The following is a 12,187-nucleotide window of genomic DNA, read 5'->3' as shown; positions in this document are numbered from 1 at the left end:
AGCTGTTGGACTCAGCAGCTCTGAGTTTGCAGAGGAGGAGGCAGTTCTCCCAAGTTCTAGAATGTGATGCTCAGGGCATTGGGTGGTTGGAGCGCTCCGGGCTTCGCGAGGGCTTTGACCACAGATGCAGCTGCTCTATCAGACCATGACACTTTCTGTCACGTGTTTCCAGCTTTAACAATGTGTGTCGCTCCCACTTTGACCTCAGGAACTGGTCGCAGTGTCTCACTGCTCAGACTGTCCTGAGGCCTAGTTCCTGCCATTGTGGGCAAAGTTGGTTTGATTCTGTGCCATTTCTGCCTACACTCGGTTCACAAGGTGGTACTTTCTTGCCTTTGAGGGTCCATCAACAGGTCATGAGCGAGCGTTTCTTCGTGTCTGGCCCCAGGACACCCTCTGGAGGCACTGTGCTCAGCAGCCTGTGTGTCTCCTTCAGTGTTGATGATGCATCTGCTCCCCATTTGCTGAGTGCAGGCCTGTCGTCTGTGCTGGAGACGGGCGGGGACTGAGCACCTCCCTGCCGAGTGCAGGCCTGTCCCCTGTGCTGGAGACGGGAGGGGACTGAGCACCTCCCTGCTGAGTCCTGGCTTGTCCCCTGTGCTGGAGACAGGAGGGACTGAGCACCTCCCTGCCGAGTGCAGGCCTGACCTCTGTGCTGGAGACGGGAGGGGACTGAGCACCTCCCTGCTGAGTCCTGGCTTGTCCCCTGTGCTGGAGACAGGAGGGACTGAGCACCTCCCTGCCAAGTGCAGGCCTGACCTCTGTGCTGGAGGCGGGCAGGGGGTGGGGTAGGGACTGAGCACCTTCCTGCCTGGGGAGTTCATCTTCAGTGTGGCAGACAGACCATCAACAGAGAAATACATAGAGCAGGTCAGATAGTCAGAGGTGCTGGAAAGAAAAGGTAAGGGCCTGGAGAGCAATGAGGGTGGATGACAGTGTGATTGGTCATGGAAGGACTCCTTCAGGAGGGGGCTGTTTGGAAAGTGGGAGTGAGCCGTGTATCCGGGGAGACCTTCCAGCTCGAAGGCCCTGACCCCAGAGTGAGTGTGTGGCACTCAAGAGCAGGAGCCCAGTGTGACAGTGGTTGGTGAGTCTGAGGGACAGGAGGGCTGGAGAATGAGCCGGGAGCCACATATGTCAGGCCCCAGAGCTCATGACAGGGACCCTGTTCTATTTCAAGTGTTGAGGGGACCCTGGAAGGGCGGAGGGTAGTGCTGGATCCGATCCACCTGCCAGGGCGCCCACCATAACTGTTGCTTTGACCACGTAGGGGTCTGTGGGTGCCAGTGTCACCCCCCAGGGGGTGTTAAAAGTCACTCACCGTGTGTCATATTTTAGGAGAACATCTCTGTGAATGTTTAATGGAAAGAAAACTTAAGCTTTGAGCTTTCTTTTTATAGTGGGAAATTTTCAACATAAAGAGTGGCCTAGTTTAGTGAACTTGATATGCCCATCACCAAGCTTCTGTAATTCTCAACACAGCTGAGCTTATTTCTTCTACACCTCCACCCCCTTCTACCCACTCCCGCAAGTGTGCACATCTTTCTTGGTCTTTGAAAAATAACCACAGTCTCATTATCACACCAAAAAAAAGTTTTATCTGTTTTTGCTTAATATCACTGAATATCAAGTCAGTGAAAAGTCAAGTTTATGATTGGGTCCTTTGCTTTCTAGGAGCCACGACACCTCATTATGGAGGGGTGTCCTGTCCACATCACATATATGACTCTGGATTTGTGTTTGCACCCAGTCAGGGAGGACAAAAAGGGTTTAGAGTGAATCAGCCAGGCAGCACCCTGCCATGGTGTTCAGGTCAGACTCTTATCAAACTTGGGCCCACTCAGTTCAGTTCAGCCATTTAGTCGTGTCCAACTCTTTGCAACCCCATGGACTGGCACATCAGGCTTCCCTGTCCATCACCAACTCCCGGAGCTTGCTCAAACTCATGTCCATCGAGTCGGTGATGCCATCCAACCATCTCATCCTCTGTTGTCCCCTTCTCCTCCTGCCTTCAATCTTTCCCAGCATCAGGGTCTTTTCCAATGAGTCAGTTCTGTGCATCAGGTGGCCAAAGTATTGGAGTTTCAGCTTCAGCATCAGTCCTTCCAATGAATATTCAAGACTGATTTCCTTTAGGATGGACTGGTTGGATCTCCTTGCAGTTCAAGGGACTCTCAAGAGTCTTCTTCAACACCACAGTTCAAAAGCATCAGTTCTTCAGCGCTCAGCTTTCTTTATAGTCCAACTCTCACATCTATACATGTCTACTAGAAAAACCATAGCTTTGACTAAATGGACTTTTTTGACAGAGTAATGTCTCTGCTTTTTAATATGCTGTCTAGGTTGGCCATAACTTTTCTTCCAAGGAGTAAGCATCTTTTAATTTTATGGCTGCAGTCACCATCTGCAGTGATTTTGGAGCCCCCCAAAATAGTCTGACATTGTTTCCCCATCTATTTGCCATGAAGTGATGGGACCAGATGTCATGATCTTAGTTTTCTGAATGTTGAACTTTAAGCCAACTTTTTCACTCTCCTCTTTCACTTTCATCAAGAGGCTGTTTAGTTCTCTTCACTTCCTTTCATTAAGGGTGGTGTCATCTGCATATCTGAGGTTATTGATATTTCTCCCGGCAGTCTTGATTCCAGCTTGTGCTTCATCCAGCCCAGCGTTTCTCATGATGTACTCTGCATATAAGTTAAATATGCAGGGTGACAATATAAAGCCTTGACGTACTCCTTTTCCTCTTTGGAACCAGTCTGTTCTATGTCCATTTCTAACTGTTGCTTCCTGACATGCATACAGATTTCTCAAGAGGCAGGTCAGGTGATCTGGTATTCCCATTTCTTTCAGAATTTTCCAGTTTATTGTGATCCACACAGTCAAAGGCTTTGGCATAGTCAATAAAGCAGAAATGCTCATCCACATGCAGTAAAGCTGGTCTACTGATACCCTCTGGTGGTGAAGGGAAGTGCAGCGTTTATCACAGCACTGAACAGGGAGTCCAGGTAGCTCGTGCTCTAAAGGCCCAAACTTCCCTGACAAATTTCCAAGAAAGGTTTTTAAAGACATGGCGACATGGCGAGGGAGAAGGTATCGTGGGTTGTGCGATCTGCTGGAGGACATTGTTCTGATTGGTTGGTGGTGAGGTAATCATGAGTCAAACATTGTTCTGATTGGTTGGTGGTGAGGTAATCATGAGTCAACTCCATCAACCTGGCTTCAACTACTCTGGGGTCTATGTGCTGGTGGTCAGCATGTAGTCAACTTCTTCCCTTTTGGGGGTTTCAGTATCTGCAAAACAAAGGAAATGGCTCAAAATATTATCTGTCACCCTTGAGGAGCAACTGAAGGGCCTTAACTTTCTTAATGGCTAAACTCTTGTTTTGTCTTACTTGACTATTTTCCTTTTTTTCTGTGTGTTCTCACTTCTTGGATTAATTTTACTCCTTGGAACTCGGGGAAGGCCAAGGAGGCAGAAGCTCTTCTGCAGATAGGAGGCAGAGTGGGGACGTGGACGGGGGAAGGGTAATCTGTTCTGAGAAGGTCACAGAGTCCGTCTCAGTTACAGGACCAGGTCAGAAAGACCAGCTCACTTGTCTTGGGTTTGTTGTTTGTAGAACAGGAAAAACAGAGGACGAGATGAGACCCTGAGAACAGGGAAGACTAATAGAAGGTTGTGATGAGAACCTGAACTGTGCTCATCTGTGGCAGGAGGTGGGCAGGGACTGAAGGGCGCTGAGGCCTGCTGGGAGCCGTGGAGATGCTCGGAGCTGGAACTGGGTGGTGACTCATGTAGCCTAAGAGGTGTTAAGTATAAACTTGAGATGTATGCATTTGATTGTTTATAGCTCAAAAAAAAAAAAAAAAAAGAAATGGTGGAAGGGACAGAGAGCTGTCCTGAAGGCCAGGCTTGAGAGAGAATACCATGAGGTGGAGATGACGTCGGCCATCACTCGCCCTCGCTGCAATAGCCTGGACCGGGTCTCAAACTCCCAGCACCCAGGTCGCAGATAAGAAGGGGGTGAATGGAGACCCTCCAAGAGCTCTGATGAAGCAGAGGTGGGCTGAGGCCAGAAAAACGGGGCTGGGAGGGGAAGCGGGCCGTCAGACGAGGGCTCCTCAGCCCCACTCAGAGTTGCCAGAGAGCAGACGGAGGTCGGAGCAAACTCTAGTGCTGCTCTCAGAGGCAGAGCCATTTGCACAGAGGCTTCAGGGGCTTTCTGGGACCCGAGACGCCAAGTGGGGACAAACCAGAGGACAGAGCAGGCAGGTTCCCTGCAGGTGCAGTCAGCGGCACCAGGTCATTGTCAGTCTTGCTGCGGGGCTGGTGGTCTGTGTGCTTGCTGAGTCCTAGGCGCTGCCCCTACACTTGAGGCATGTGAAGTACTCCTGGTGGGGGCGGTCTGTAGCTGGGGGCCCCTATCCAGTCTCCCTTCAGGATGACTCAGAGGTATGAGGCCAAGCTGAACTTTGCAGTCGGTGCGCAAGCCCCTCTGTCTCGAGGGCCCTGGGCTCCACGTCTGCCGGGCTCCCAGGTCTCTGTGGTGACCTGGAGGACATGGTGTCACCACGTATCAGACGTGGTAGAGACCATCCCGTCTGTCCTTGCTGTGTAAGAAGGAAGGGCTGGGGGGACCCTTCTGTGAGTCTGTCTACAACCTGGCTACCGAGACGTGGTCCTGTACCTGCAGCGTCACCTGGGAGCTGACCAGAAATGCAGAGTCAGGCTCCACGCAGGTGTCCCAAGTCAGAAGCTGTAGTTTAACGAGATCCCATGTGATTCTTGTGCACATTACTGTTTGAGAGCCACTGCTCTGCAACAGGTCAGCTTTCCACCTCCACACCACAGAGCCTACCAACTTTCCTCCAACGGAGAAAAGTAAGGAATAATGAAGCAATTCATCTTACCCTGACCAGGAAGCTCTTTAATTAATTTTGCTTCCATGAAACACATAATTTGAAAGCATCTCTCAAGTAAACAGATTCCATTTTCTGGTAACTGATCACTCCATTTAAAAAATTTAATCAAAGACATACATCATTCCCTGTCAGAACTTCTCTTCAGCCTTAGAATACCAGGGGTTTCTCCACTGACTTGCTGTAATTCCAGCAAAAACCAGAGATATGCTGTTTGGTTAGCCTGTGAGGTTTTGTAAGGTTAATTGCAATGTTTCCATTTGAGCATTTTTAAATATTGATTTGAAACCAGATGAGGACCATTTGACTGTCAGCATGCCCTCGTGCAGTCAGGCTGATGAGAGCGGCTGATGGGATTAAATGAAGCTGGGAGAGGCTAAATCTGCTCATCTCCTGGTCAGCTCAGACTCAGAAAGGCTCTGAGTTACAGAAGAGACGGCTATGGAGCCCAGCAAGAATTAACTCCTACCCTTGACAGGGACAAGCATGGAGTATGTAACTTGGTACACACATGATACTCTCCTCAGTAAACTAAAACTTTGCAGCAGTGTTTTTTAAGAGCTCAACAAAAAGATTCTGAAATTAAAATCTGGAAAAGTAAATGTGAAAAACAGTTCAAGATACAGGCAAAATAAGACAGTAAAAATAACAGCAAGGAGAAAGGACTTGTCTACCATTATTAAAATACATTACAAAGCCATGATGACTTAATACCCATTCAGCAGATGGATCAAATCACAAAAGTATGGAAACAGATACATGGTTTATCAAACGACTATATAACAAAGGTGGTATATTGTACTGGTGAAGATGATTAAAAATGATTACTGCAACTTAATGAGCTTAACGAAATGAAAAAAGGAATCTCAGTGCTACATCCTCCTTTAAAATGAACATGCAGGAGGGCAACAGCCCACATATGCAGGTCCTGGGGGGCAGTGCTGCCCGTTGCACCACAGGGTCACCTCCACCGCAGCCCGGAGCCAGCCCTGAAACATGGACAGAGGAAGAAGGCCCTACCAGTCAGCAGTGGGAGCTGAAGAAACGAGGCCAGAGCAGCCTCCACCAGCCATATGCAAATTGAAGCACTGGGTGCAAAGCCAGCAAAGGAAGCCTGTGGGTGGAGCAAGAAGCCAGCAGGCAGAGATTGGGGGTGAGGGGCGGTCACTGAAAGTCACAAGCCTGACCTGCCTCATCTAATATATACACATTTACTGATTTATACATTATATATTATACGTGTGGGCTTCCCTGATAGCTCAGTTGGTGGAGAATCCGCCTGCAATGAAGGAGACCCCGGCTTCCTGGGGAGACCTAGATTCCTGGGTTGGGAAGATCTGCTGAAGAAGGGATAGGCTACCCACTCCAGTATTCTTGGGCTTCCCCTGTGGCTCAGCTGGTAAAAAATCCACCTGTAATGCAAGAGACCTGGGTTTGATCCCTGGGTTGGGAAGATCCACTGGAGAAGGGAAAGGCTACCCACTCCAGTAATTCTGGCCTGGAGAATTCCATGGGTCGCAAAAAGTTGGACACAACTGAGTGACTTTCACTTTCATTATACATGTGCTACTGCACAGACATATTTGGCAAGTGATTGTCAGGGGTAGCATATGGAAAAAGAAATTTGAAAGGACAAGACAGCAAGTAAATGGTGTTATTAGCCCAGGGGATGGATACCTGAGTATTATTCTATAAATGGAACATATTTTTGTACACCTTATGTATGTTCTGCTTTCCTGTAAAATCTATGTGCACATAAATAGAAGGGCTGATATTTTCTTCCCACACCCCCTGTTGCATGTGCTCCTGAGTCTGGAGAGGAGTGCTTTGGAGTCCGTGGCGTCCCGAGTTTAGATCCCACCTACACCCACTCTTAAAGTGCCTGCCCTCCCCACCCCAGCCCCTCTCTCCAGAGTTTCTTCATGAGCTTCTGTTTTTCTTCAACCATAAAAGGCAGACTAAAATAGTAGTGAAAGCTTTTGTAAACATGACAATAAAGGCAAAAAGCATAGAGTAAGTCATTGCTAGGCTTAATCAAAATCATACAACAGAGTTACTATCACTAATATGAAAGGAATGTTTACAAATCCATATGGAAGTAGAAAATGAGCACCCCACGAGAGCTGGGCAAAGGACATAAAGATTTCAGAAAAGAATATCAAATAGTTAACAGCCATACCTACAAAAAAAAAGCCAACAAAAAAACGATAGTGGTCAAATAATGCAAATTAAATCAGTGGAGATATCATCTCTCAGGTTGACAAAACACTAAAAAGAACGTCGCCCATTAAGAAGGAGGCTCAGGAGAAATGGACCCTCACAAAGAGCTGGCGGAATAGAAAGTGTGGCAGCCAGCCAAGACCTGGAGACACTGGGGCTTATCACTGTTTCCTTGGGTTCAATCTTTCTGGGGAGAGACATGGCCAGGATCCAGCTCTGGATTCCCAACTGTGGAAGTCCAGGGAGCAAAGGCTCCCAGTCACATGCCATCGTGGACATTCACCCTACACCCCATAAGTGGAGAAGGACAACTCAGCCCTCCTCCTGCCCCCATAATACTAAAGGATGCTGTCAGGGCCCTCCTGGAGCAGCAGGACAGCTTGGTGCCACCAGACTCAGCAAGGAAACCAAGGTCCACCCAGGGGCCTCTCGCCACCAGCCAGCATCCCTCACGGAGTCACAGTCTCCACATCAATTAAGTGGGGATAATTCCACCTGCTCTGCCAGGCCCCTCCCCCAGGGTTGTTGTGAGGCTCACATGAGATGAGGAACAAATGGGGAAAACATTTGCAATGTACATGAGAGATTACTAAAATCTCTGATATATGAAAGTTCTTGAAATAGAAAATGATTAACATTTTGAAAGAAAAAGGACAAAAGACATGAAGACTATTCATAGAACAACAAATGACCGGCAGCAGCAAGTGGGATTCAGCCTCATGATGAAAGCAAAGCATCAGTGAGTCACTTTGTTCACTTATAAAACTGGCCCGAATAAGTGATAATACCCAGAGTTGGGGGAGACAGGAAGTGAGCCCTCCACAGTGGGAGTGGGGGATATAGTCCTTCAGATTACTATGTCTATATGTGCCAAAAGCATTAGATTCAGTAATCCTATTTTTGGAAGTTTATCCTAAAGAAATAACCGGATAAATGTTCAAAGAGGTAAGGGTGTTCCTCACTATGATATTTTCAAAGGTGAGCTTTGTTAAATTATGGTACCTCTGCATAATGTAATTGTGTGGCCCTATTGAAAATGATATGGGGACATCTCTGGTGGTCCAGTAGCTTAAGACCCCGTGCTCCCAATGCAGAGGGCCTGGGTTCCATCCCTGGTCAGGGAACTAGATCCCACATACTGCCCCCAAGACCCAGCACAGCCAAATAAATAATTTTAAAAAATGATGTGAATCTAAAGTCCCTGACAAGGAAGGATGTCCACAGTCTGTCAAATAAAAGCAAAGGTGGTTGCAATGATAGAATTTCTGCATGATAGAATTTTGGTTTTACAGTGAGCATGTGTTGCTTTAATAAAAATACAGAAAAGTCACACCTTTTTATTTTGAAAAGACAAATACAAATACAATGTTTGGAAGCAGTATATAACATTAGTGACTAAGCTCTGAGTGGGAGGTTATGATTTGCCTTCATCTACTATTTCCTTAATTTAAATTTTTGTATGAATATTAATTTTACAATCAGAAGAAAACATTGGGAAAGGGAGCATTTTCCCACAAGATCTGGCTGGGGCAAATCATTTTTTTAAATAATTTTTTTGGCTGTGCCGGGCCTTCATTACTGCGTGCGGGCTTCTTCTGGTTGCAGAGAGCAGGGGCTACTCTCTAGCTGCAGTCTGCGGGCTTTTCACTGCGGTGGCTTCTCGTTGCAGAGCACGGGCTCTGGGGGTGCTCGGGCTTCAGTAGTTGCAGCAAGCGGGCTCAGTGGTTGTGGCACACGGGCCCCGCAGCATGTGGGATCTTCCTGGACCAGGGTTCAAACCTGTATCCCCTGCATTGGTAGGTGGATTCTTAACCACTGGACCACCAGGGAAGTCCCCCAAATCATTTCTATGTTAACTCTTCACTCATTGTCATTCCCGGTTTCCTAAAGAGCCCACAGCTTGCTTTTCTAGAGTTGACTGTTCTGCTCGGGGGATGATCCCTGGCCTGACTCATGTTTCCACAGAGTCCACAGCCCAGGCCCCTCCCAGGGATGAGAAAGCCATGGCGCTTTCGCACTTTGGGAAGAGAAACTAGGGAGGGAAGGGCTTCCCTTAGGCCCCGTGAGGGAACGGATGAGGTGACCGATGGGTGACATGGTGACAGGAGGGTCAAGGCAGGGGGAAGCTGACTTTTGCTGCCAGAGCGTTGGGTGGTGGCCCTTACAGCCCCACCTGGAGCTGGTATAAGGGACAGATGGGTGTGGGTGAGAATGCCCTGGAATGGAGGGAGTGTTATTGGTGAGGGGGTAGGGATATGTGTGAGATGTCTTGAAACTGCCTGGAAGGACGTTTACTAACTCTCCTGGGTGGGGCGGGTAGGGGGCAAGGCCCCAGGTAGGCTTGTGTCCAGGTCTGAGACATTGAGCGAGCTCCTCAGCCAAAAGAGGAGGAGCTCAGGCTCCCAGGCTGGAGGGTGGTGAGGGGAATCTGGAAGGAGAGATGGTAACATGGAGGAAGGTGATGTCCCCCTCCCCCTCCCATGTCCCTGAGGTTCACACAAACCATGGGATGCTCCCTGCAGCTGAGTTTCTTGTGCACAACAGGTGAGGGCTAAAGTTTTGCACTGAAGCTGACAAAGGTGTCCCTGAAGTCCAGAGTGGGGAGGCCTCCTGCTTGCCCAGCTCCTTCCTGAGCTCTCTGCAGCTCCTCTTTCGGCACAAGCCAGCTCACATAGGTCAAAGGTATGGAATTCATCCCTCAGTTGCACTGTCTGTTTCGGGTCCGTCTGGTTCACCACTTGGCTCTGGCTCTGGCTCTGGCTGCCTGGCACAGGCCCAGCACATCCGTGGGGGCCTCTATTTTGGGTGGGAGCTGGAGAGTTTGTCAGTCGACCTGAAGTCTGGAGGTCGCGGGGACTGGAGGAGCAGGGACAGGGCCCCTTCCCTGCGGTGACCCCTGCCAGACGATGGCGACTGTAGATCAGAGCTCCTCTCCCACCCCCAGGATGAAACTTAAGGTGCCCCCCACCATGTGGAGGGCAGGTTTGGGGATACAGGAAGGAGAAGGGGGCAGCATCCTGAATGGACCGTTTCCCAAACAATAGAACATTTCTGGAATCCACTCAGTTACCGTGAAGTGACAGAATTTAGTTTTCTCCTCTGGTGGAAGTGGACATTTGTAAACAAAGTCAGAATCTGTTAAGAAGAAGTATGGCAATTATTTCTCTGCCTTTCCCTGTAGTCGAGAAGTCAGTACCTGCTTCATAAGGGCAGTCTCACAGGGAGACAGCACTGGCCAGGGGCTACCACTGTGGGGTGGCTACCCAGTGGGGTGTGCCCGGCATCCATATGCCTCCTGCCCGAGTTACTATGAAGGTAGAATGAATACTGTGAAACATCAGAGCCCACCTCATTCTTTTTATGGCATGTCCATGCTTCCCTTTAATGAGAATGGTAAAATCAGAGAAAGGAGGGAAGCTTGGGGACCTAGGAAATCAGAGAGACCTGTTTCTCAGATGAGGGGACTGAGGTCCGGTGAGGAGAAAAGATGAGCCAAAGTCTCAGTCGAGGCTGTCTGACTTGCTCCTCTTACCTGCCCCCCAGGCCCTGCCCCGCCCCGCCCTGACCCCACGCCCGCCCAGGAAGCTAAGATGTTTGACCGAAACCCCTAGTGTTTTGTCCTGTGCCCACACCTCTGCTCCCCACCCCCCGCAGGTGTTAGAGTCTAGATACAACATTGGGGCCTGTGGAGGAGGACAACCCTGCCACCTGCTTTTCCCCAAGGCTTCTGGATTCCCTGGGGATAGGGTGTCACCTCCTAAGGAAACAGCTGGTCAGTTAGGGGTGGGGCCGCCCAGCCCTCCCAGATTTGGGAATCAGGTCCGTCAGGGTTGGAAGCAGCTAAGAACTTGGTCTGACACTAGTTCCTACCCAAAGGCCTTCCTCAGCATGACGTGGAGAGCCTTAGGAAGCCCACATGCCCAAGTCCAGCCCCCAGAGATTCTGACTTAATGGGTCTGGGTTAAGAAACCTCAGCTAGACCAGCTACTTTATGAGAAGTGTTTGAGCATGCCTGGGCCCCTGGCTGCAGCTCCAGTCACTGCTCTTTGAGAGGCTCCTCATTCCCTCCAGGGCCACCCCTCCCTTGACACACACACCCACCCACACCTGCTGGCTCTGCATCCTATTCTTGCTCTTTTCAGTCACTGTTCGGGGAATATCTGTGCGCTCAGATCCATCTCTTCACTTCAAAATTCTATCACTCTAGATTCTTTCCCTTACCCCCTGGAACTCTGAATGGTTAGTACTCACATGCAGGTTTTCATTAGAATCTGGGGTGCACTAGATGGGGAAGCCTCACAGATGGTACTCAAGCCTAGACATTTGGATGGTCTGGGGCAGGGGAAAGGCTGGGACCTTTTCTTGTTGGTTTTTCATTCTCCCCGTGCTATTTTTTCCCCCCACCTCTGAGGCATTTTATTTGTATATCTTATATCCCCAGGCTTCCCTGGTGGCTCAGATGGTAAACCATCTCCCTACAATGCAGGAGACTGGGGTTCAATTACCTGGATCGGGAAGACCCCTGGAGAAGGAAATGGCAACCCACTCCAGTACTCTTGCTTGGAAAATCCCATGGACAGAGGAACATGGTAGGCCACAGTCCATGGGGTCACAAAGAGTCGGACACGACTGAGTGACTTCACTTTCACTTACATCCCTAGAAAAAGAATCCAAGGATTTTCCCTCCTGTGCATTTTTGTCTTGCTTCTTCATGGTCCATGATGCCAGCTGAGGTTGTCAGTACAATGAAACCAAATTGACAGGGTGGGAGCAGGTTATTCTGCCATTTTTCTAGATCTTTGAGTTGCACATCAAATCTGGGGCTGATCACTCCACACTTATTTGGCCTGCCTGTGAGGTTCACAACAATTTTCCCAGCCCTGTGATCATCAATGATTTCAAATTCGCCACTGTAACCATGCTTCATCATCACAGTTGGAAACCTAATGATGACTTTGGAGCATGGCCTAAAAGGACCTGCTGTTTGTCTCTCTTTTCGGCATTGTTGATACTCGAGAGCATCAGCCAGGACATTCATGCGCACCAT

The 12,187-nt window shown here is 49.1% G+C and overlaps 1 pseudogene; it reads right to left on the bottom strand.

Moving 5' to 3' along the window:
• Window positions 1-11,795: 11,795 nt before the first annotated feature.
• LOC110134208 (small ribosomal subunit protein uS8-like) lies at window positions 11,796-12,187 on the bottom strand (annotated as a pseudogene).

Source organism: Odocoileus virginianus, chromosome 17 (genome assembly GCF_023699985.2).
Source record: "Odocoileus virginianus isolate 20LAN1187 ecotype Illinois chromosome 17, Ovbor_1.2, whole genome shotgun sequence".
NCBI classification, from domain to species: Eukaryota; Metazoa; Chordata; class Mammalia; order Artiodactyla; family Cervidae; genus Odocoileus; species Odocoileus virginianus.
Note: the sequence above shows the minus strand (reverse complement) of the source record. Positions and strands in the feature narration are given on the sequence as shown.